The 21513-nt window shown below is 43.2% G+C and overlaps 1 protein-coding gene across 5 annotated transcripts in view; it reads left to right on the top strand.

Annotated features, from left to right (window-relative positions):
- The first annotated feature begins 460 nt into the window (after window positions 1-460).
- The window catches only part of PTPRF (protein tyrosine phosphatase receptor type F), a 380389-nt gene continuing 359336 nt past the window's right edge, over window positions 461-21513 (top strand). For 2 of the 5 annotated variants that reach the window (XM_069023152.1, XM_069023156.1), the window contains exon 1: window positions 461-608. The gene's annotated coding sequence lies outside the window, so the exon portion shown is untranslated. Of the gene's footprint in view, window positions 609-743; window positions 841-21513 lie in introns of those variants that run through there. The other 3 variants (XM_069023157.1, XM_069023158.1, XM_069023153.1) reach the window with 2 other exon arrangements.

Raw genomic sequence — 21513 nt, forward strand, 5'->3', positions numbered from 1 at the left:
GGGCGAGCGCACGGGCTGAAACACCGCGAACAGCCACGCCACGGCCGAACCATCACAGCCCGCAACAGGTCCCAGCGCGGCGCTCACCCGCTGCCGCGGAGGAGACCCGCGGGGAGCGAGGAGGGCTCCGCTCTGCCACCCGACCGCCGCTCCTCGCACCTACCGCGGCCACCCTCGCCATCTCGGGTCTGACCCGGTCTGTGACCGAAGGTTAAGAGCGGAGGAACCGGGCGCGGGCAAGGGGGTCCGCTCCGAGGCACGGCGGGGCTGTAGCCCCTTCCCCCGACAGCCGGCCAAAGAGGGCGGCGGAGGCCCCCCAGCTGCCAGTCCGGCTCCTTCCGGCGGCGCCTCCAGAGCGCCCGCCCCGGGCCGCGGCCGCGCCCTCGCCCGCCCCACCGGGCCGCCCCCCGCCCTCCCCCGCCCACACCTGGCCGGGGCGGGCCCTGCCCGCCGGCTGCGGGCCGACTCGGCGGGCAAGGCGGGCGGCAGCGCAGCGCAGCGCAGGCCGCGGTAGAGCGGAGCGGGACTCGGCCGGCAGTAGCGCCTCGCCTCCTCGCCTCGCCGCGGGGCCCAGCGCGGCAGCGGGGGCCAAGCGCAGCGCAGCTCAGGTGAGCCCGCGGGCGGCAGGTGGCGGCGGCGGGGCGGACTGGGCTGGGCTGGCGGCGGGGCGGGCGCGGCGCGCGGCCTCGGCGTGGGCGGGCTGGCGGCGGCGCGCGCGGAGCGCGGTCCCGCGCGGCGGCGGCTGGAGGAGGAGTGGAGCGGAGCTGCCGGCGGGGAGCGGAGCGGGTTCTCGCGCGGCGCCCGGAGGCAGCATGCGGACGGCGGAGCCCCGGAGCCCCGGTAAGTGGCTCGGCTGCGTCGCCTCTCCCTCCTCAGCCTCGTGTCCGGCTTCCGACACGGCGGGATCGTCTCCCTGGGAGCCGCCAAACTCCGCCGCCTGTTGAGCCCCGCGGATCGCCGCCCCCGAGCGATGGCCCCGCCGCCCGCTTCGGCCCCGCCGCCGCCCCGGGTGCCCCGCGGGGGCCGCCGTGCGGTACCGGAGCCCCCCCACTGTCCTCTGGGGCCGCCACGCGGTTTTCCGGCGGCCACCGGCTGCGCCCCGCGGAGCCTCCCCGGGTCGGCGGGGGGCAGCCAGGCACCTGCCGGAGCCGCGGTGCCGGGGGCGCGGGGATCGCCGCCGCGGCGTGACCTTCCCGGGCGGGCTGCGGCACTCTGGGCACCCCCGGCGGGCGGACCTCTGGCGGTGGGCTCGGGGGAGGGGGGTCGCGCCTCGCGGGGCGCAGCGCTGAGCGCCGCGGGGCGTCCCGGGCGGGGTGCCTCAGCCGTGTGCGAGACGCGGGGCGGTCGGCAGTGGCCCGAAGCTTTTCCCGCGGCTGGCGCCGACCGTTTCTGCGGCGGGAGGAGGGAGCGAGGGAGGGCGCTGCAGCGGGGGGCGGCAGACCGCGCCTTTCCCCCCGGTGGGGCGAGCCGCCGCCTGGGAGAGCGCGGGGCTGCCGGGCGGCGGCGTCTTGGGTGGCGAGAACAAAGGGCCCCCGGCGGGAGCGGGCAGGAACTCTGCCGCTGCTCCCGGGGTGCCAGCTCCCCAAGCCGGGGTGGGGGTATTCATCCCGTTCTCCCCCCCGTTCGCCCTCCTGGGGGAGTGAGGCTGCCGCCTCTGCGGGGCCAGCTCCTGCCCCGCTGCCGCCTCCGCAACCTGTTGTGCCGCCTGCCTGCTCGGGGGTGCCGGTGGGGCGGGCAGCGCTCCCCCGTGGGACACCCGGGGGGGGCGGGCGGGTTCGCGTGGAGCGGCGCGGGGTGGGCGCAGGCAGCCCGCGGCGAGCGGGAGCCGAGGCTGGAGGCGAAGGCAGTGGGCGGGTGCGTTTGCCTTCGCGATGGTTTCTGCTCCCACAAACTGCTAAGACCCAACTTCAAGCAGTTCAAATAGCTGGCGTAAATTAAATTCAATGAAAGAAAGTGTTTCCGCGCTGTTAAAGGTCTGTTCCCGCGAACCTCTTGTGTGGGAAAGATGTGGTCTGTTTCCAGGAGACTGACTGGGGCAGCTGTTTTAAAGCGTTTTGGAGTTTCGTGTTTATTTCATATGTAGCCAAATGAAGCCGTATTGTCAATATCAAATACAATATTCTCTTGTCAAGTTTAAAATGGAGCTGTAAAAAGTGATTTGGGCTGACGATAACTGGATAATCAAAGCTTCAGTTGAATATTTGTTGGTTTAGAGATCTCTGAAGGCAGCTAACTTGTGCAGGGACAGTGAAGAAATAGAGTTTCCTTATGCTGTTTCTGTAACCACCTTTGTTCATTTTTCAAGGTAAATGCTAGGGAAATGACAAATTTAATTTAAGATTACCAAGGTCCTGTGCTGCAAATGACTTATCTCCGTGTCTGGTTACTGGGTGATTGTTCAAAGACTGCCAGTTTTGCTTTGAAAACAGATTTTTAAATAAAGTCCACTGCATTCATTATGATAATGCAGGAAATGCGTGGCTCATGAGGTTGGTTTTATGGAAGGAACAAGTGTACTTTAATCCTGATTTTATTATTTCTTCTGTGGTGGTTTGCTGTGAGACTGAGGACATAGGAGTAATAGATATCCGTACTGGGAAGCGCATGATCAGCAATCTGAACTTCGAAAGCAAAGAGTAAAATCTGTGTGACAAAGCAGCCAGTTTGTGATCTGAATGTGTGGTGGGTGACAGTGTTGAATTATTTAAGTTCTCAGTTTCTGCCTTTATCCAGCTGTCTTAAGGTGCAAGTTTCTTAGCCTACGTCTAGCTGTTGACATAGGATGCAACATGACCGCATATGTGGAGGGGTTAAAACAGCTTATGGCCAAAAAGTTAACGCATAACTTCAGATCAAGAGATTTTTATATTCAGTTTAGTTGCAAATATTGCCATCAGCCCTTGTCTTTGCATGTGCATGTCAATGAATATGTCTTGGCTACATACTGTTTGGGGCCATTAGCAAAATAGTAGAAGCCACAGACAACATTTTGTTCTCATTCATATTGCCAGTGAAAGTGTCAGTTTCTGGAAAATCAAAGTAGAAGCTGCCCTATGTTGTATATTGGTTGTGGGTTGAGAGGTATGCAGGTATTTTTAATTTTATTTTTTTAAACTAAGTCCTGCTTTTGGGAATGTGAGATAATTGTCATTGGCAAAAGCAGAGAAGACAGTCAAAGCTTGTGATTATAAAGAGAAAGATCTAAGCTTGTGGGTAACGGAGAAGAAATGTTTTCCTCTTTGTGTCCACATAATGCAGGGCTGTGGGAAGATATGCTTAATGAAGATGATTATTGCTGTGGCTTTCCATAAATCCACTTGTAATGGAGGCTTTGTACAGTTACTTCTGAATCTGTACATTTAAAAACTGCAAATAGCGATAATGGAGTTGGCTAATAGCAGACTGTCAAGTAAGTGCAATCCTTGTGATAATGTTCAGCCATAGATCTCCATTTAAGCATTACTTCTAAGCAGAAAATGTTTCTTGTAGGTCATAGTATATGCAGTTGGGAGGAAAAAACCCCCGAGTTATTGCTGTCCATTCTTGAATCTTAACCAGGTGACTCTAATTGGGCAAAGGGTGCTTTTTCTCTCCAGCTTTTTATCAGCTAGCAGGAGATGTACAATTCAGTAGATCTGTTTGATATGAGTTTAGATAGTGGAAAGGAATACTAATAATAACTAGCTCTAAGAGACTGACTGAAGGAAGTTTACCTGAACAGTAAATGTGTGGCTGTATGCAAATTAAAATTGGGACTTGTGCCTGTTGAAGAATGGCAGACTCCTGGGAAGCATTGGCATGAGCTGGATGCCACCACATGATAGTCTGAGTCTGAGCTGATCTTGTTAGTAGTATTAATCAAGACAAATCTTTCTGTTTCAGTGTTTTTTTAGTGCTTCTTAGAAACCAGGGTTGAGAGTTAAATTACTCCTGTCTGTTTTGCAACTTTAAAAGGTGAAGTTAGGATAGTAGGGAAAATTTTTAATGTAGTATCTTGCCCTGGTACAGAAGGATGTAAGATCACCTATTATTTTCAGGGAAAGCACTTGTAGTAGCTACTGGCTGTTTTCTATAGTGTTCTGAATGAGTGCAGTTTTTAACTTATGTAGCTAAGAAACAGCTTTTGAAGGAAACTGACAGGAGAGTTGCTTATGTTTATGTTCAGAGTAATTCATTGAGAAATATTTGTGATGCTCTCCATCACTGCTTGCTCTTCTTTAAAAGCAATGCTTTGACTTTCATCTTTCATACAGTATGTGAGGGTTCCTTATGTGGATTTACTTCGGCTCAAAATCTGACCCTAAAAGTAAGCTTTGTTTCTACAAACCTTAGTGCAGTGTTCAAACCCAAAAGACATGCTTCCTTTCCAGTAAAAACTTGTAATTACACGGGGTGGTAGCGAACTGGAAAGTATTGCAAAACATATGTAAGAATACTGTCGTACAAACTCTAAAACTGACGAATGACTCACTGCGCCAGTGCTATATCAAATTCTATCTATACACAAGGCTTAAATGACAAGTTTACTTTAGGCAGGGAATATGCAATTTTCTTGTACTCTTTCCTCATCTAATGTCAAGTGAGCTTAATGAAATGGTGCATGTGGGCATACAGGAGGTACCAGTTGTAGAGCTTTAATGAGCAAGGTGAACAAGCACTGCTTGGCTCTATTTGTTAAGGTGATAGATATAACTACTCTTACATTAAAATGAAGTTCATGGTACTGATGCTTATTTTGAGATGTATTTTTTTTTAATGTACCTCATCATCATTTGTTTATGTGTGTTTACTAACGTTGGTTCTATTTTTGTTTTCTTTGGGAGAGAGTATTTGGCTTTTAAGCAGCATATCTGTTCATTATTACATATTCATATTAGTTGAATTTTTTAACTGACAATTTGGCAGCATTTTTGTGAACATAAAATTCTGGTCACTGCCAAAATGAAAATGGTGTAATGGTCAGCATGGGTAAGGGGCTCATGATCGTAAAGAGGAAAAGGCCACTTTGCACTGCAGCAACACAGGTTTTATTCATGCCTTTGACAATGTCATTATGAAAAGCTTCACAGAGCTTTGGAGAGCTCTCCCAAAAAACCGGAACATGTTAACAGGCAGTAACATCCTGTACCTGGGAAGCCTGTGTGAGCTGGGAGAAGAACAAGGAAGAGTGGAGTGTAGGTATCAGAGTCTTGTGCTGCTACACTGTGTGTCTCACGTGTATGTGTGTGTATCATCTGTGGAATCCCAGCACGCCAAGCTAAGGAACCCAGCAACCACTCAACGTTAGGAGGAAGAGAAACCCAGTATTGAGTTGGCCCTAGATAGAAGACTTGAAACTGTTCACAATCTCTTGTTTTAATTTCTAATTTAGCCATTCTGCCACAAAGCCTGTCCCTTCTGCTCTCTGTTAATCATCATCTTTCTGGGCAGTGGGAAAGATGCCTTGGTCTTCGCCTCATGCTGATCATAAGAGCTTAGTGACCAATGCCTGTAAGTGTTTGCTGTCTGTAGGAAGGTCGAAGTCTCCTGGGACTGTGAAAGGAGGCCAAGTAGGGGATGCTGGAGCACTTGCTATTTAATGTCAGTGTGCACACAATGTTTATACACCTGTGCCTTAGCAGAAAAAAAGAGTGAAACAGGTCTTGCTCCTTCAAGGACTCAGTTATCTGAGAACTTTATTCTAAAGATCGGAAATACAGAGATAAGTAAGGGTTTTTGGGGCAGAGGATGGAAGCAATGTTTATAAAAAGCCTGGTTGAGATCAAAATTGACAAATATATCTCCTAATATCTGGGCACTGTACTCAGAGGAAGCTCTGTTTGGATGCTTTAATGAAGTGCAATCCACTGTGTAGCTGAAATAGAGCAATACCATTAATCTGGGAAGGAATAGGATGGTCCCATTCTTATTCTTGTCCTTTAGCAGGCATAGAAGCTTCCAGTTTACAACCTGTCCAAAAGACATTTATTTCTTGGCACAAAATTTCAGCTGCAGCTGGCAAGTGGGTAAGTACTTTCTTCCAGCGTTACTGAGAAAGAGGAATTATTTAGGTTGGCACAAGAAGTTTATAGTTTGGAGTTGTCACATGAAATTGAACAGAGAAAAAACATGAAGGCCGGGCATGTGGCATTGTTCTTTCAGAAGCAGTGCTGGAAATCCAGTCATCACTCGAAACCAAACAAAGCATGCATGTGCTTGACCATGGTGAGGAATTATCTGTTGGCTTCATAGGCCTCTCTATTTTTTTTTTTTCCTCCTGCGAGTGTTGTGTTTTAACACCGAATTGCATGTGTGTATACAAAGAATAACATCTGTTCTATTTTATGAGATCCACAGAGCGAGGTTGCTTTTCTATCCCTCCTGTGTATGGATTCTTCTCTCATGTGTCATCCTTGCTGCTGAAGGCAGCCAGGCACTTGAGCTTTTTAGTATCTTTTCTCTCTTTAGGGGAAGGAAGTTATTCATGGGATGGTACTTGATTTTCAGTTAGATTTCCTCACAAAATTATATCTTACAGTGTTTTGGAAAAGGCATTATTTTCCTAGAGAGTTTTCTGAGTAGGTAAAGAAGTGGGATGATCTGCATCTGTTTTTCTGGAGGAGTTTTGGTAGTTGTTTTATCAATGGGTTAGATTTTCTTCTCCCTAGATGCATTTTGATAGGATGATTAATTGGGAAGATAAATGAGATCTGAGAAGTATGAAAAAGGCTAGTCTAGTGTTTAGATTTTAGGTTATATATTTTAAAAATACCTATTTTACCTGGAAAATACTGTGCTTTTGATCTTTTGTCTTGAAGAATAACCATAGAAGTGGCAAAGGAGCCTTTTGGACACAGTGAGTTAAGAATGTGTTGAGGTGTTACATACTTGGAAGATGTGAGATGGGTGCAAAGGAGAAAAAAGTGACCTTGTTTTTAGATGGAGTTGTTGCCTTTTTACAAACTCCTATTTTCTTCAAATGCAAAGGAGTTATGTTTGTTTATATCTTATTAAGTAACATTTGTTTCACCAAATTTGATCAAAGGTTTAGTTGTTGCAGAATCAATAATAATTCTCTTACCTTAAGGAAAAACCGGTAATTTATGAATGTACTGTCCGTTGTATTTTAACTACTTGTACTACAAAAAATTATACGAATTGACTAGAAGATGCACACAAATTCCAATAATACATTTATCTTGTCAAAGTTCAGTGAAATATGAAACATAATTACCATAAATGAAGAAAATTGGCCTCTTAAACCTATGAACTAGAAGGCGTGGAAATAATTTTGTAATATATATTCTCAGTGGTTTTGTTGAGACTACTTTGGCACCACCAAAATTCCTTTTCAGTCTGTGTATGCTAACCCCTGTGTTATGTGGTAAAAAAAGTACTTGTAAACTTGTACTTAACCTCAGGATGAAGCATGTATTTTTGGACATGAATTTTAGATATTGAATGTCTCCTTGCTATAGCCTTGCTCATGAGTAGCTTCCAATTAATAAAATGCAGATTTGAGGACTTACACCTGGGGAGACAAGTATTTCAGCAGATTTTATGGTGTTACTGCTTAAATTCTGCCTCTTGACGCAGAGGTGGGATTATAAACTTCTGTAGGAAAGTTTTTCTCCTTTAGTATACTTGTGAGGTGGGAGTCTGGCTAACAGCTCATTAGTTTGTGTTTTCTCTGGATTCTACTATGTCTTTGGATCATGTGAAACTAAACTTTATGCTTTTGGTGTACTGTTAAGGTAAAGTACTCATTTGAGGCCCTTTGGCTCAAAAAAAAAGCGCATTTTAGACTAGGCTGTCAGTTAGCCTAATTTCCTGGAGTCTGTCCCATTGCAGAGGGTTCATTTCAACACAGGTCAGTAAGGGCTGGATCCTACTTCTTCACTTAGACAGGCCAAGACAGAGAGCTTGCAGAAGCCTGTAGCATGGCTGTGATTTCAGCAGCTGTTTTTGGGTGGGTGCAGAGTGTAAGTCTCTTACTCACAGCTGGATTTTGGATGAGACTGAAGCAAGTGTGGGCTCTCCTTGCCCCCATGCTGGAGCCGGCAGGTGCCGTCCTTAGTATGGAGGTGTTGCCTCCTCCTGCCAGTGAACATCTTGCTTTCCTTTGCCTTCTTTGCTGCTGATTTCCCCAGCTGGCCAGGTGTGTGGCCAAGGCTGTCGTGGCCAGGGTCACCTCTCACCTTTTTTTGCCCAGGAGAAATCCATGGAAGTGCAGCGTGTGTGCCTCCACGATAAAACCCCAGCAGCTCTCTAGGAGCAGGCTGGTTCTGCCGATAACTGTTCTTACCTCCTACCATGACTGTGACCTGAAGCAGCTTCTTTGTAAACAAGGTAATAAAGTGTGCTGCTATACTTACCTCCATGCTAGTCTCTTTCTTATGCCTGTGGAAGAAATAAGGAGCATAATTAATTATAAAAAGGAAGAGTTCTGAAGCATTGCATGGCAGCCGGCTGTCATGCTCTTCTAGTGATCCCCCATCCTGCTGTCAGAAAGCTGGGCATCCTTTAGGACACAGCAGTATTTTGCTGAAGAGTGATCAAGGGCTTCTTCATTGGCCAGAACCATCAAGGTAGGTGGGCAGCTGTTTGTTTTAAAATGACTTGCACAGAGTTGCTGGGCTCAGCAACTTGACTGCAGTGATGAAAATCATCTTTAACACACTAGAAATCATGAATTGTGTTTTGTTTGCTTAGATCACTGAGTGTTTAGGGTAGGCACCATGAGTTGTACAGTGTTAAAGAATATGTTACACAGCAGTTGCATTGCTGGAAAGCATTTGTAAATGTAAGTTTGAATTATAGACATGTATTTTTTCCTCTATTAAACTTTGAAGAGTTGCGCTTTGAAGACCAGTGAATTTTTGATGCTCTTAAACATTGTCTACCAGGAGCAGATGAGGGATCTCCTGGCTTTCTGTTTTTTTTTGTTTTCCCCCATTTTTTTCTTTGAGCTGATATTTGTGTGTTGGTTTTAGATGCGACAAGAAATGCAGACATTCTCGTTTTGGAATTTGAGCGATAGGATGGGCTGACATAACTGTGTAGGTTATAAATAAAGTATGAGCTCTGGAATACTGGCTTTCTTAGTATCTGAAGGGAGTTATCAGGCTCCTGGATTTTTTGTTGCACAGTGTAATTAAAATAAACACTATAATGCTAATCATTTATGTGTTTTTGCCTGTAGGTAAAGTTGTAAATTGGAATTAGCTATAGTTCAGTGGAAGTGGATTTTTTTTTGGTGGTGGTGTGGGTTTTTTTTGGTTTTTTTTTTGTTTGTTGTTTTATTATCATAATGTTGCGTGTTTACAGTCTAGTGATATTTCAGTGAGAGTGCATAAAGAATATTGCCAGGCAGATTAGTTTATATTTTTATTGTATATTGTAGTAACGATGTAATTATTGCTTTTAACAGAAATGCCTGACTTGAGTGTTTAATTCTGTCAGGCTCAAGCAGTCACTGATGAGGAGATAAATGATAGGTTATATGTAGAAGTGGGTTTGCAATTATTTGCTGCTTTTGGAAGAAAAAAGAGATGCTTTGTTTCTGTCCAATGACTAATGTAGAAAATCAAAGTGGTGCACCAGATGTTTTTTTCTAATGGCTGTGGTTCAGGGTCTTTTTTTTGTAGAGAGGAAGGTTTTGACTGAGTTTGTCCCTTGGTTTTTGAAGTTTTTCCTGCTTGTTAATGCAGCACTCTTCTACTCCGGACTTCTCTGTGGACGGGCTTTATGGAAAAGCTCCTTTCCCAACCACTTGTGCCTGTCTCAGCTCCCTGTCCATCAGGAGGTGGAGAGGCAATGACATTTTTACAGCATGGGCTGATCACTTCCTTTCATTTGTGTTTATTTCATAGAATTCAAACAAGAATAAGTGTTTTGCTTTATTTGTTGATGTCTGATTAGGAATTAGTGGAAGAAACTGAATCGCGGGTGCGATTAACGGTAGGTTTTGTTTCTGATGTATGAAAGGACTCATTGTCTGAGGCTTTTCCTCCATCGTGCTCTGCCTAATCCTGCTGAAATCACACTAACAACGGCAGCGCTCGAGGCTCCTCGTCTTGTTTTCCTGCGTACTTAATCATACAGCTGGAAAAATTTCCTCTTTCAAGGGATGGTTGCTTCTCGTACTTTAATCTGCGATCACGTCATAGGGGCCTTGCTGTTAAGGTGGGCATTAGTTTGGGGGCCCAGGAAGGGGAGGGTCATTAATCCAAAATGTGAAAACTGGTCTAATTTATTCTACATTTGGGTTTCATATATGGGCCTTATGGTTTTGTTAATGTTGTCTGTCAGCTACCTCTTTGCAGCTGTGGCTGAAGGTGAGCTGCCTCATTCCAGCTTTTAGTTCCTCCCAACTTTCTGTTAGATCAACTTTCTGTATTTGCTGTGTAGTACTTCTGCACGGAGGAACTTTAAAATTGTTCAGTGTATGCTTTCAAAAGCAATTTAAAAAGTTTGAGGTTTATAGAAACGAAGACGTTTCTAAAGTACATACTAAGTACACATAGCAGACATGACTGTTATTCTTTCAGGAAAAACCCAGAATAAACACAATACCCCACCCCACGAACAGCTTTTCTTTGCCTCTGAATCAGGTTGTCATTGCAAGGTCTTGGAATGATTTAAAAATATAAAAAAAACCTCCCCTGAGGAATCTATTAAAAATTATTTGGTTCACTGAACATTCAGTGCACGTTCTGTCTTGGAATCCATTGCATGCCCGTAGAAAGACTTTAAAAATCCTCTTTGACGAAGTTAGTCTGAGTTGTGTCCCTTTGGCAGGTGGGTGTGAGGGAATTTCACTGCTTTATTTTCAAAACAGAAGTGTGTGGAATTAATATTGATTTTTATTATAGCTGCCTGCTAGTGCCACTTTATCCAGAGGTCACATGTCAGCTCTGCTTTTATAGTGACAGCTTTTCCTGTTCCTTTAGTTGAAGTTTGTAGTTGTGGAGTTCTGGAAATAATTGGGAAATGCTGGGGTTTTTTTTCCCTTTGAATCCAATTTGTAAAGCTTTATTACCTAAAATTAAATTCTTATCAGGTTGAAATGGTGCATAAATTCTTGTTGAATGGAGACAAATGCTGTTAGAAATCAGTGAAACTAAGCTATATTTTAATCCTAGATTTATTTTCATTTCCATTGTCATACACTGAAAACACTTTGCATCTACTTTGTCCATCGTATTGGCATTTTTTTGTTCTGATAAGTTTTAGTGGTTAAGTCTGGGAGAGATGTGTGTTAGATTCCCACTCACAGTGCAGTTGTGTGCTGTGACATGGGTTATATTTCCAGGTACCTAGTGTAGGTGTTGTCGGTTCCCATCAGCATGTGCTGCTTTTGTGTGCTGAAGAGAGTTGTCATATTATTCAGCAAAATTACTTTTTTTTAAAGAACTTCCCCACGTTTTCAGTTCATGATGGAGAGCTCTGGTGTCTCTTTGTTAGGTTCTGTATGCAGATATTCACAGTTGCTCACAGCTTGGTAGTTTTTCAGAGTCTAAAGTCAGGTAAGGACTTAAAGAGAACACAAATAATGGGCAGTCCCTCCGGATATTCGAGTTTATTTGATTAACCCATCTGACCCACAGCATTGGAGAGCAGTTAAATATTTGGACAGTCAGCAGTCCTGTTAGTCATGTTTCATTAGGTGAGGGCCTCCTCCATTTCGAGGCTGCTCTGTTTTGCTGCCATTGCCAAGTCTTGTGAGATTTTGAAAAGGAGTCGTGTGGGGGCACGGCGGGTGCTTTTGGGGTTGCCAAAAAGGAGGAGCTGGGAGGTGTGTCACTGCCAACAGCATCATCTGCAGTGGGATGGGAATCAGGGGCAAGGGAGAAAATTGTTAATTGCAGATTGTCAACGCCATATAGATTAGCTGGTAGATAAAGTTACCAATCTAAGCAGAAACAGCAGTGCTGCCCTGAGAAGTGTAAAAGACTTGTCAAAACCTAATCTAATCTCCTGCAATAACTATATATTATAATAATGGATAAATGAATTTCCAGCAAGCTGAGATAGTCCAATTTTAATAACTTCTTGAAAAATCAAAGGGAAGTATTGCGCTGGAAGAGGCATATCACAATTATCCAAATTTCCTTCCATGGAACTGTTTTTAATTTTATGTGAGTGTATACTAATGGTTTAAAAACTCATTTGTCTCCTTGTCAGCAGCTTGACCGGTATTTTAATACAAAGGACATGTTATTATCTTGAACTGGTCTTGTTTTTCAATGGGCGTAGCAGCCAGCTGGAAAATTGTTTGACTTTTTAACTGCTGTGGTTTTGAGGCAGTGTCTACTGTAAGAAAGTAAAATTTATTTAAAATCAGTGACGCTTTTAATTGTTGTGTTTCCATTTAGATTCAAGGGGAGGGGAGCAGATGTTTATGCTGAAGCACTCAGTCTTGCCCTTTTTCTAAAGATCTTTGGTAATTCGCACTATTAGAGCTAGGTAAAATTCCTGTCCTTAGAATCTGAGGAAAGTAAGTAGGAAACAGCTGCTGCAATTTTAACTTGGTGCATTTCTGGATGCCTTGCTGAAGGTATTCTGATAGAAATATGTCTAGTAAGTTTTATGGGAGAAAAACCTAGTACAAAAAAAACCCAAACAAACCCCCTTGGGATTCAAATGTGGTTTTAAAAATTATGTTAGTGCCTTTTTGTCTGTTCTAGCAAGAAAAGAATATGATTATAATATGTTTTCATTATAAAGGTTTTGTGAGTGACTAAATGGGATTCAGCTCTGAATTCCCGACTTTGGAGTGTCCAAATTGTGCATAATTAACTTAAAAGTCAGATTTTTGGAGACTCAAATGTTTCACAGGAAAACTAATGAGAAATGTAGTGTCATGTAATGCTCTTTTCAGTGTGGTTTTCTCACCTGAAATTACTGGGTTATAAATATTTAAAATGGAAAATGGTTCTGAAATTAGCTGTGAACAAGTATTCTACTGTATTTGTGGTCTCGAAGTGAAAAATGCTTTGATTAATAGAGCCACTACATTTGTTTTTATGGTAGTTTGCTGTGACACAAACGTAGTTTCTCGGTGTGCTTAAAAGATGTAAGTTTGGCAACGTTCCTGCCCTATCTTTTCACCTAATTGCTTTATGAGTTTGCATATGATCTTGTTAATTAAATTGTTTTCGCATGATTGCTGAAGCATCTCAGAATGGGTAAAAAGTGCTCTTTATGGACAAAAGCATTCATGGTTTGGTATCAGTTGTGTGGAGGGTGTTGGGTGCTGCTGTTAGAGCGGGTCAGTGCCCGCCTGGGGCAAGGCAGTTGTCTGAGCCATCGGAAAGGAAAGCAGAATTGTTTGGCGTGGTGTGAAATAACTTGCACAGCTCAGTTTTGCAGTGCAGTTTTTGTGTGCACTGGGATGAGGAACAAATGTGTTTGCAGAGTGGCTTTCTCTGTTAATGGTGTGATACAGGTTTGTGCTCTCGCCTTGGTTGGAGGGGACAACTGCAGGTGTCTGTCAGGTTGTCACTGGGTTCTGATGCTGCTCAGAAGGGTTGGCTCCTTCTAACCAGCTACGGATAAGTGGAAATGAATGACTTCACAGGCGGCCTAAGGTAAAGGCAAGTGTCACTATGAAGGTAACTCCAGGAGACCAATCCAGGCCTGCAGCTGTGGCTCAGTTTTCTGAGCTCTGGCCGTGACCTTGGATGCGCATGGGTGAACTGTGAGAGCTGCTGACAACTTACAGAAATCCTGGGTGGATGCATGGCCTCTCACTTTGTTTAATAGTGAATTTTTTTTTTCTTTTTTGAGGAGGGAAGGAGAGTTCCCAGCTACAATGCTTTTCAGATCCTTATTTGAAAGTGTTTTAAACAAGGGACATCAGAAGCTGAGATACAAAGCAACCTTTTGAAGTTAAAAGTGGGTCTGCATGAAAATGAACTGCTTGTCTGTGAAAAGAGTCAAGTGTGAAAGGATAGGATGGTTTCACTAAATGAATTTGATAGTCTGAATAAGTATGGTGAGGCAGAGAGGAGAATCTGGAAAGGTCAGGACTGAGCATGTGACTCTAGATGAGGCAGTGGAAAGACATGAAAGGAATTGTGTGGAAATGCCTTGGGTTTTTTTTTTTTGTTGTTGTTGTTTTTTTGTTTTTTTAATTTAGAAACGATTTATTTATTTTGGTGAAGGTGGTCATAAAAAGGGAACTTTAGAAGCTTGCTGCAGAGAAGCGGGGAATCTGATTCCTCTGGGATCTTGTACCTTTTTCATTTAGCCATTGTGGGGTTTCAAATAACTAAAAGATCAAAGCCTAAAGAAACTGCTTGTTACGTGTGCAGTCCCATTTGTAGGACTTCTCTGTCCTGCATGTTCTCTGCAGTTGAGTGCTTCAGCAGCTTTTTGTCCCAAGTAGATTTCTTATTATTGCTGTCTTGTTTTCAGTGATTCATGTAACTTGGAGATTTTAACTCAAATGATTTATGACATGTTTTCTAGGTTCCTGATATTGCTTAATATTCTTTAATAAAGGAAATTTGATTTGTGAGAGATCTGCATTTGGTGTAGATAAATGTGAAATGATTTGCACTGGTAACAGGAAACTGAACTTTTTGTACAAAGTATGGACTCCAAGGTTAACTGTCACTACTCATGGGATCTTGATACCCACAGTGCTTCTGTCAAGTTATCAGCTTTGTGCTTAGGAGTGATTAAAGAGAGCATATCAGATCTTACAAAATGCTGTTGAAAGAGTAAAGAATAAGATACAGAACATTATTATGCCTTGTCTAAATCTACGGTTTGTCCATGCATTGGATACTATTTCATCTCCCTTTCATCTCAAGATGTAGAGCATCTAGAAGAACTGTGGGGAAAAGCAACATGAGTCGTTAGAGACCTGGAATGGCTTCCATGTGACAAATGTTCCATGTGACTGGGAAAGGTGTGGTTGAGGAAGGATGTCACAGAGGTCTATGAAATCATGACTAGCTTGAAGAGAGTTTGGCTGTTTCATCTGCCAGTGTGTAAGAGCCAAGAAGAAGTCAGACAAACTTTGAAGGAGTCAGGTTCAGATCCTGGCAGGAGGAAGTCATTCTTCATGCACCCAGAATGTTCTGCACGTTCTTCAGGCAGGTAAGCCTGGAGAACTCCTGGAAAAGGTCTTCTGGGGACTACTTGGTAGACAAATGCAAGTCTAAGAAAATCTCTACCAGTGAAAGTATTGAAGGCCACAGATGTACTTCGGGGAAGGTGCAGATGTGCTCATCCTATTCTTCCTCTTCTCCAGCCCTGTGCTTAGAGGCTGTATTGGAGACAGGGTGTTGGGCTAGCAGGGCCTGTGGTGTGACCAAGCACGTCTGTCTTTGTTTGTCCTGTGCTTTGCCATGAACTCCATGAACTTTGTATCCACAGTTTGCTTAACACAGAGCAAGCCCTCTGCAGTAAAGCCTTTTCTATGGATCTTACTTGCTTGAGCAATAGCAATGAATAGTTAAGCTGCAGCTGGCAAAAGCTGAACGCAAGAAGGGGGAGTTGCTACTTTCCCGTTCCTGCTCCCAGTTGCTGTGGCTTTCTTTATGCTATTTTGGTGTTGGTGCCATTTCACTGAAGCAGCAAAAAATTAACTTCAGGGGGAAGGGGAAGAGCTTAATAGCTTTCTGTTGGTTAGTGGATTAAAGCAGTTCAGAGGTACAGTGAATGCTGAAGGGGATAGGACTACACAGCCCCAAAGAAGGCAGCAAGATATTTTCTTTTTTACCATTAGTAAGCCATGAGATAATTTGGATGTCTCGGGGCACAGCCCACCCATCTCCCATATGCACAGTCTTTCCATGTTTATGCTGACTTTGGTGATTGTTAAGCTAACTTGTGGAAGGCTACAACTCAGCAACACAAAAGAAAACTATCAAATTGTGTTACAGCCCTTCAAGTTTTCAGCAAGCTTAAGTAGATCACAAACGGTCCTTGAGTAGGGCTCCCTGCCAGTATGGGTAGATGGCAGCAGTGCCCAAACAGGCACGAGCAGTCCTTTCTGCAGTGATGGTAACCTCCCTTGCAGAACCAGACTGCTGCTGATGTAAGGGTGGATCTGCCTCCCACAGTGTTGTGGAGACTGGGATACTTTTGGCTTTCCAGAACACATAAAAAGGGTCTTTACCTGCCCGTGTAACCTTGGGGTGCTCTGGAGTGAAGAGAGCCTACCAAAGTGTGCAGGTGGGCAGAGGTTATGTACTCACTTCTGCACTTACGAAGTTTCCCAACTTGAAAAAGGGAAGGTGGTGGGAATTAGATCTGGAGGAGAGTTTTCCTTAGAGTGTGTGGGTCAGAGTGGAGATGTTGCTTGCCCAGGGAATAGCACAAAGCTAGTTTTTCTGCTTCTGTGACAGTGGATTGTTTTCTGTTCTATTGGAATGAGTGCTTTTGTGTACAAAATGCTGATCAAGGTCTTAACACATTATTAGTGTGTGCAAAAGAGCAGTGTTTGCAAATGTGCCCACTTGTTTTAAAAACAGATGGATCATGCCTTATGCCTCCTCCTTTTAACATCAGAACCCCCCAAAAGGCTGTAATCTTCAGGACCTTTTACTGGATAAATAGCAAAAAAAGGCAGCTATACAAAATGAAAGAGATCTGCTTTTAGTTGAAGGGAGTTACCTTGTGAATGTCACAGACACCTATGAGTAATAGCAGTGTAGGATAAAGATTTGTGTATGAATTCTTCTGAGAGAACTAACAGTTGGGACTGATGGAAAAAATGTATTTACTTTTTAAAAATATATTACAATATTAATAACTTCCCACTATTCTGCAAATATCTTCATCTTTCTAGTTAGATTGTTCTACATTACTTATTCCAAAAGAGATTTGCTCTACTGCTTCTATCTAGTGCTACATGTCAAAATAATTTTTCTTTCGTGGACAGGCCAGCAAAATGTCATGTAGACTTTTTTTTCCATTATCATTTCAGTACAGGCAGGTCAGCAGCACTTTATACAGGACTAGAAAATTTCCCTTCTTTTGCAAGGCTGTGTAAATAGGCATATCTGTGGCCTACTTTTCAACACTTCTGTAGTGTTTTAGATTCTCACAAACTTAGATTCTGTATTTTTCAGAAAGCTCTACAATTCATTTTTAAAGCAGTGCTAATTCAGTGTGTCTAACTAGCTGAAGATCATTAATAGCTTCTCCATTCAGTACAGTTACGCAGGAAAGCTCCTTCTGGGGTGATGCTATTAAAAAGTTCACTTATTTTCCTCAACTTTTTTTTTTTCTGGTGGCCTAGCCTTTAAAATCCTTGCTAAAATGTTACTTGAAATATTAATCTAATTTCTTCTTTAAGGATTAATTCCATTAGTGTGTAGTTCATGGAGGAAAATGTTCTATTATGGGAGAAACATATATAACTTTTACAATGGATTGTGAAAGCATCAGTATATGAATATAGGCAGGAGTGATGGTAGATAATATCTATAGAAAAGTAGCCCATTTTGTTTAGCTCTTGGAGTGTATGTGTTAGGATTGTGGATATTAAGGTAGGTAAAACAGGCTACATAAATGGAAAGGCATTTAGAGTGGTGGAAAATAAAAGCATCTTGATGCACATCTTTTTTGAATTATTTTGATCATAGTCACAAAAGCTTTCAAAATTTAAACTGTTTAGTGAAGGGAGTGGGTTGTACTGTGATTCTGACAGCCATTTATTTTGTGGGAAAATTGCTCCCTAAATTTCTTCCACAACCACTTTTTTGCAGGGAATATGGCCTGGAGTCATGGTGTGCTTAGTCACCAGTTTTGAGTCCTCAGCTTGATTTTAGCCTGAGATTTGTACTGGCTTGTTTCATCATTTAGGGAACTGGTGTGTGTTGAGTGATTTGCAATACAGTAACTTCTTCCACATTGCCTGATAGACCTCTTTATTTTACTCCTTGGTGCACTGCCAGAAATAACAATTAAATCCAAGCCTTTAACAGCATTTTATTGAGGGCAGATTTGAACAGAGATCTGATGAGATCTTTGTTCTTTTAGGATCATTGTGGTTTTTTGGATGTTTTCCAAGCATTTTTAACGGTCTTCAGTCCTGTTTCTCCTGGGTGTGAGGAAGAAATTGCCATTTCCTTGAGCTTGGTGACAGTTTGCCTGGCGGTGGTTATCAGCCTGCCAGGAATCTGTGCGGGTCTGTGCTCTCTCCATTGTCTTCCGTTTCCACTGGATATGGTTAAAGACACTCTCCTGTTCGTGGTGGTGGGGCGTGACTTTGGCAGTGCTGTATCTCTGAAGCATCGTGCTCTGGGTCACCCCGTGGAGATTTTGGCCTCAGGCAGCAAGCTCCTTAGCTATGAGCCTTGGAGAGGTCTGCACCTAGAGGAGAGGCAGTCTTTTTTCCAGATCAGTTGTCCCAAGACTCTCTCTCCTCAAGGCCAGGCCTGACTTTTGTTAGAACAGGGTAATCAACCTGTTTCCATTTGTGCACCTTGTGTTTCAGAACAGAAGCAGTCTGTGGTATTAGGAGGGCCTTGCTTGGCCAGGCAACCAGGCCCTGTGGGTGAACCTCAAGGCTGGCTGTCCTGGTGCACAGAGCTGTGGTATCTTGGGTTGGTAGTTCCATTCTCACTCACTGGTTCTTCACCAGGTTTGCTCTTTTCCCTGCTCCAGGGAGTTGCAGCTGCAGGGCTTGACACAGGATTTCACGGCTGCCACCTTCCTCTTGTATTGCTCACTCCTGACTATTTGTAGCTGCCAATGATTTGCTGCAAAGAGTGGTGTGGAAAGTGAAACATTACCCAGTTGTATGTTTCTTTATTTTACCTTGGAAAACAGCATCTGAGTTATTCATAACGTGATGCAAAATATTTATAGTGCTTGAAATACTTGCAAATACGTGTTGCAAACAACAATATAAGTATTGTCTTCAGCCACGTGAAGCATTTTAATCTATCTGAAACTGCTCCCAATATAAGTTTTTGATCTTATCAGTCTTCTGTATTGACTCAGTGTAGTTCAGTCAATGTTACTAATTTTTAAAGTAATAAAATACTGTTTTATATACCTCCAAATTGGCCAAAGTTCTTCAGCTCTCAAACTCCAGTAATATTCTGTAAGTAAATAATAAAGCACTACTTGAATTTTATGTAGGAACTTTGCAAAAGGAATTAAAAGAGTTGCTGGAAAGGTGGACAGTGATCATCTGTGTCTGGGAAGATTTCACATAAAAAGAAGCCTGAACTCTTGGATCAAAAAAAGACAAATCAGAAGGGGCATAAAAAGTCTAGAATGTAATAAATTATTTAGGGAATCTAGGTCAGCAGACTGTTCTTGAGTTGTCAGATAGATAAAAAGGAAATCTGAAATACTTTCAGATTGGTCAATTCAAGATGAGTGAGATGAAAATCCTTCTTGTGATGTGTTCAGGAAGAGCATAAGCAGGTACTTGTATGGGAGGACGGTTTTTGACGTTCAGAAGGTTAGATATTTATTCAGGTACTGGGATTTGCGATAACTTTTAAAGGCTCTACTTGACTTTCTTTTGTTTAAGCAATCCTTAACTTAAGCTTAAACTGAACTGAACCTCTGTTGGAGGTTCTTGCATCTTCCCCCAGGCGCCTCAGTAACAGGTTGGTGGTGGCTGGGTGGGCTTTGAGGTTGATCCTGCCTTACTTGTATCCTCTGAGGCTGGACATCTTGTGCACCTCTGTGAGATCAGCAAAGTGCATTTTATAGAGTGCTGTGTAAGTAAAAATGAGTTAGAGGACATAACCTTCCCGTGGGAAACTGACAGATTGTGTCGACTATTTGATTGGCTTTTTATCTGTAGGTATAACTGTAATGGATTTTAGTATTTAGATTAATATTGGTATCTGGTGTGATCTCTGCTGTGATTCCCATTGGCTTCTGTGGACATAGGTCAGATCCCTTAAAACCAATCCTATATCCTGTGTTACCTTATTTGATGCTTTCATACCATTGAACCAAAATACATTAAATGGTAAACAAAAACCTTGTATATAGTTAATCCAGAAGGAATTACCCAATTACCATGGTCCTAAAAGTCTGCCCAAAAGTCTTGCCCAGACAGCAGTATTTTTAGCAGTCTTTGTCCCTAAAGCGGGTCATATACCTATGTGTTCTTATTAGCTACAGGTTACTGTTAAAATTTACTTTGTTTTGGGAACACTTCATTCATTTCTCAGAACTGGGGCGATTGTGGAAGGTCATCTCAGAGGAAAAAAACTGTTTCTAAACCTTGAAGTTTAACCTTGGGAAATGTGATGGCAAAAACTCAGTGTGACAGGCAGAACTGAGGTTGTAGTTACCCTGATAGAAACTCTCAGATCAAGTGGTGATTGAAGGGAAAGGACAGGAGAAAACACAGGACTTAAAATCTGTGTGGTTGATGAATTGTTACGTCCATCTTGAAAACCCACGTGTCAGATAATTAGTGTCCTTTGTCTTCAAATGACAAAATGGAGTTGTACAGATTTAACAGCTATTGAAAAGTTTGATTAAAAGAAAGTCATTTTTGTGATTGCAGAGCAGCAAATTGGTCTTTAAATGGGTACATTGCTGGGGAGAATACGTATGTCTTTAAAATATTTTGTCTAATCCACAGTTCAAAATAATATATTTAGAACTAGCATCCAAAAAATTCTCAGTGGAAATTGGAATATTTCTGGCAATGTTGCCACCCTTATGTTCGTTCCTCTTCTCCCTGTGCAGAAGTAACCTGAAAACTATCTTGTGTTTGAGAAAAGCACTAACCATAAGATCACAGGACTGCAGCACTGTTTGTGCCAAACTGATGGCACAACCTCTGTAGTGTTGCAGTAGGAGTCTTAATAAACATCACTTGGCAAAGTTGTTTAAAAGTTGTAGTGTTTGTGAGTTCTAAAATCTCAGTGTTAAATGCACTTGCAGTGTTCTCTGAATAATGCATGCTCGTGAAGTGATCTGTGCTGTGGGGAGCTGGGCTGGCTGTACATGGCTGGGCTAGTCAAGCACTATGGAAAGGAATGGGAAAACAAAGCAGACACTGCAACTTGGCTTTTCGTTGCATTGCATTTTTCCTTTAAAACACTTGAGTGAAGTTTGTATGCTGCAGCAGTGAAAGAACACCAGAGCTCTTGCCCTTGAAGTTTATAACTAGGTAGTCAAAGTCTTGTGATGTGTGTACTAAATGCTAGGGTGGTATTCTTCTGTTTTGACCAGTTGTTTGGCATTCATGTTTATTGATCTATATCAGTGTTCAAGGAAGATAACGTGGATTTTTGATCCTTGACGCTGTAGGAGGAGAGAGTTTCGTGCCTGGTGTTTTTTCAGCCTCTGTCCCAGTGGTGAGGAAGGTGCAGTGCCACTACACTCCTATTGCTTTGCTGTTGTTAAAGAAAGCTAGAAATACCTGCTGTGTTAAGATAAAGCAGTTAACATAAAAAAGAAAAGAAAAAAATTGCAAATTTTAATACTGTGTATGTGTTTGCTGCTTGTGTGTTCTGCAAACAAATGGAGGCTTACCTTCCTCTTCCTCGATATTGTTGCATTATGAAAGTTGTGCTTGGAAGAAAA

Source organism: Aphelocoma coerulescens, chromosome 8 (genome assembly GCF_041296385.1).
Source record: "Aphelocoma coerulescens isolate FSJ_1873_10779 chromosome 8, UR_Acoe_1.0, whole genome shotgun sequence".
NCBI classification, from domain to species: domain Eukaryota; kingdom Metazoa; phylum Chordata; class Aves; order Passeriformes; family Corvidae; genus Aphelocoma; species Aphelocoma coerulescens.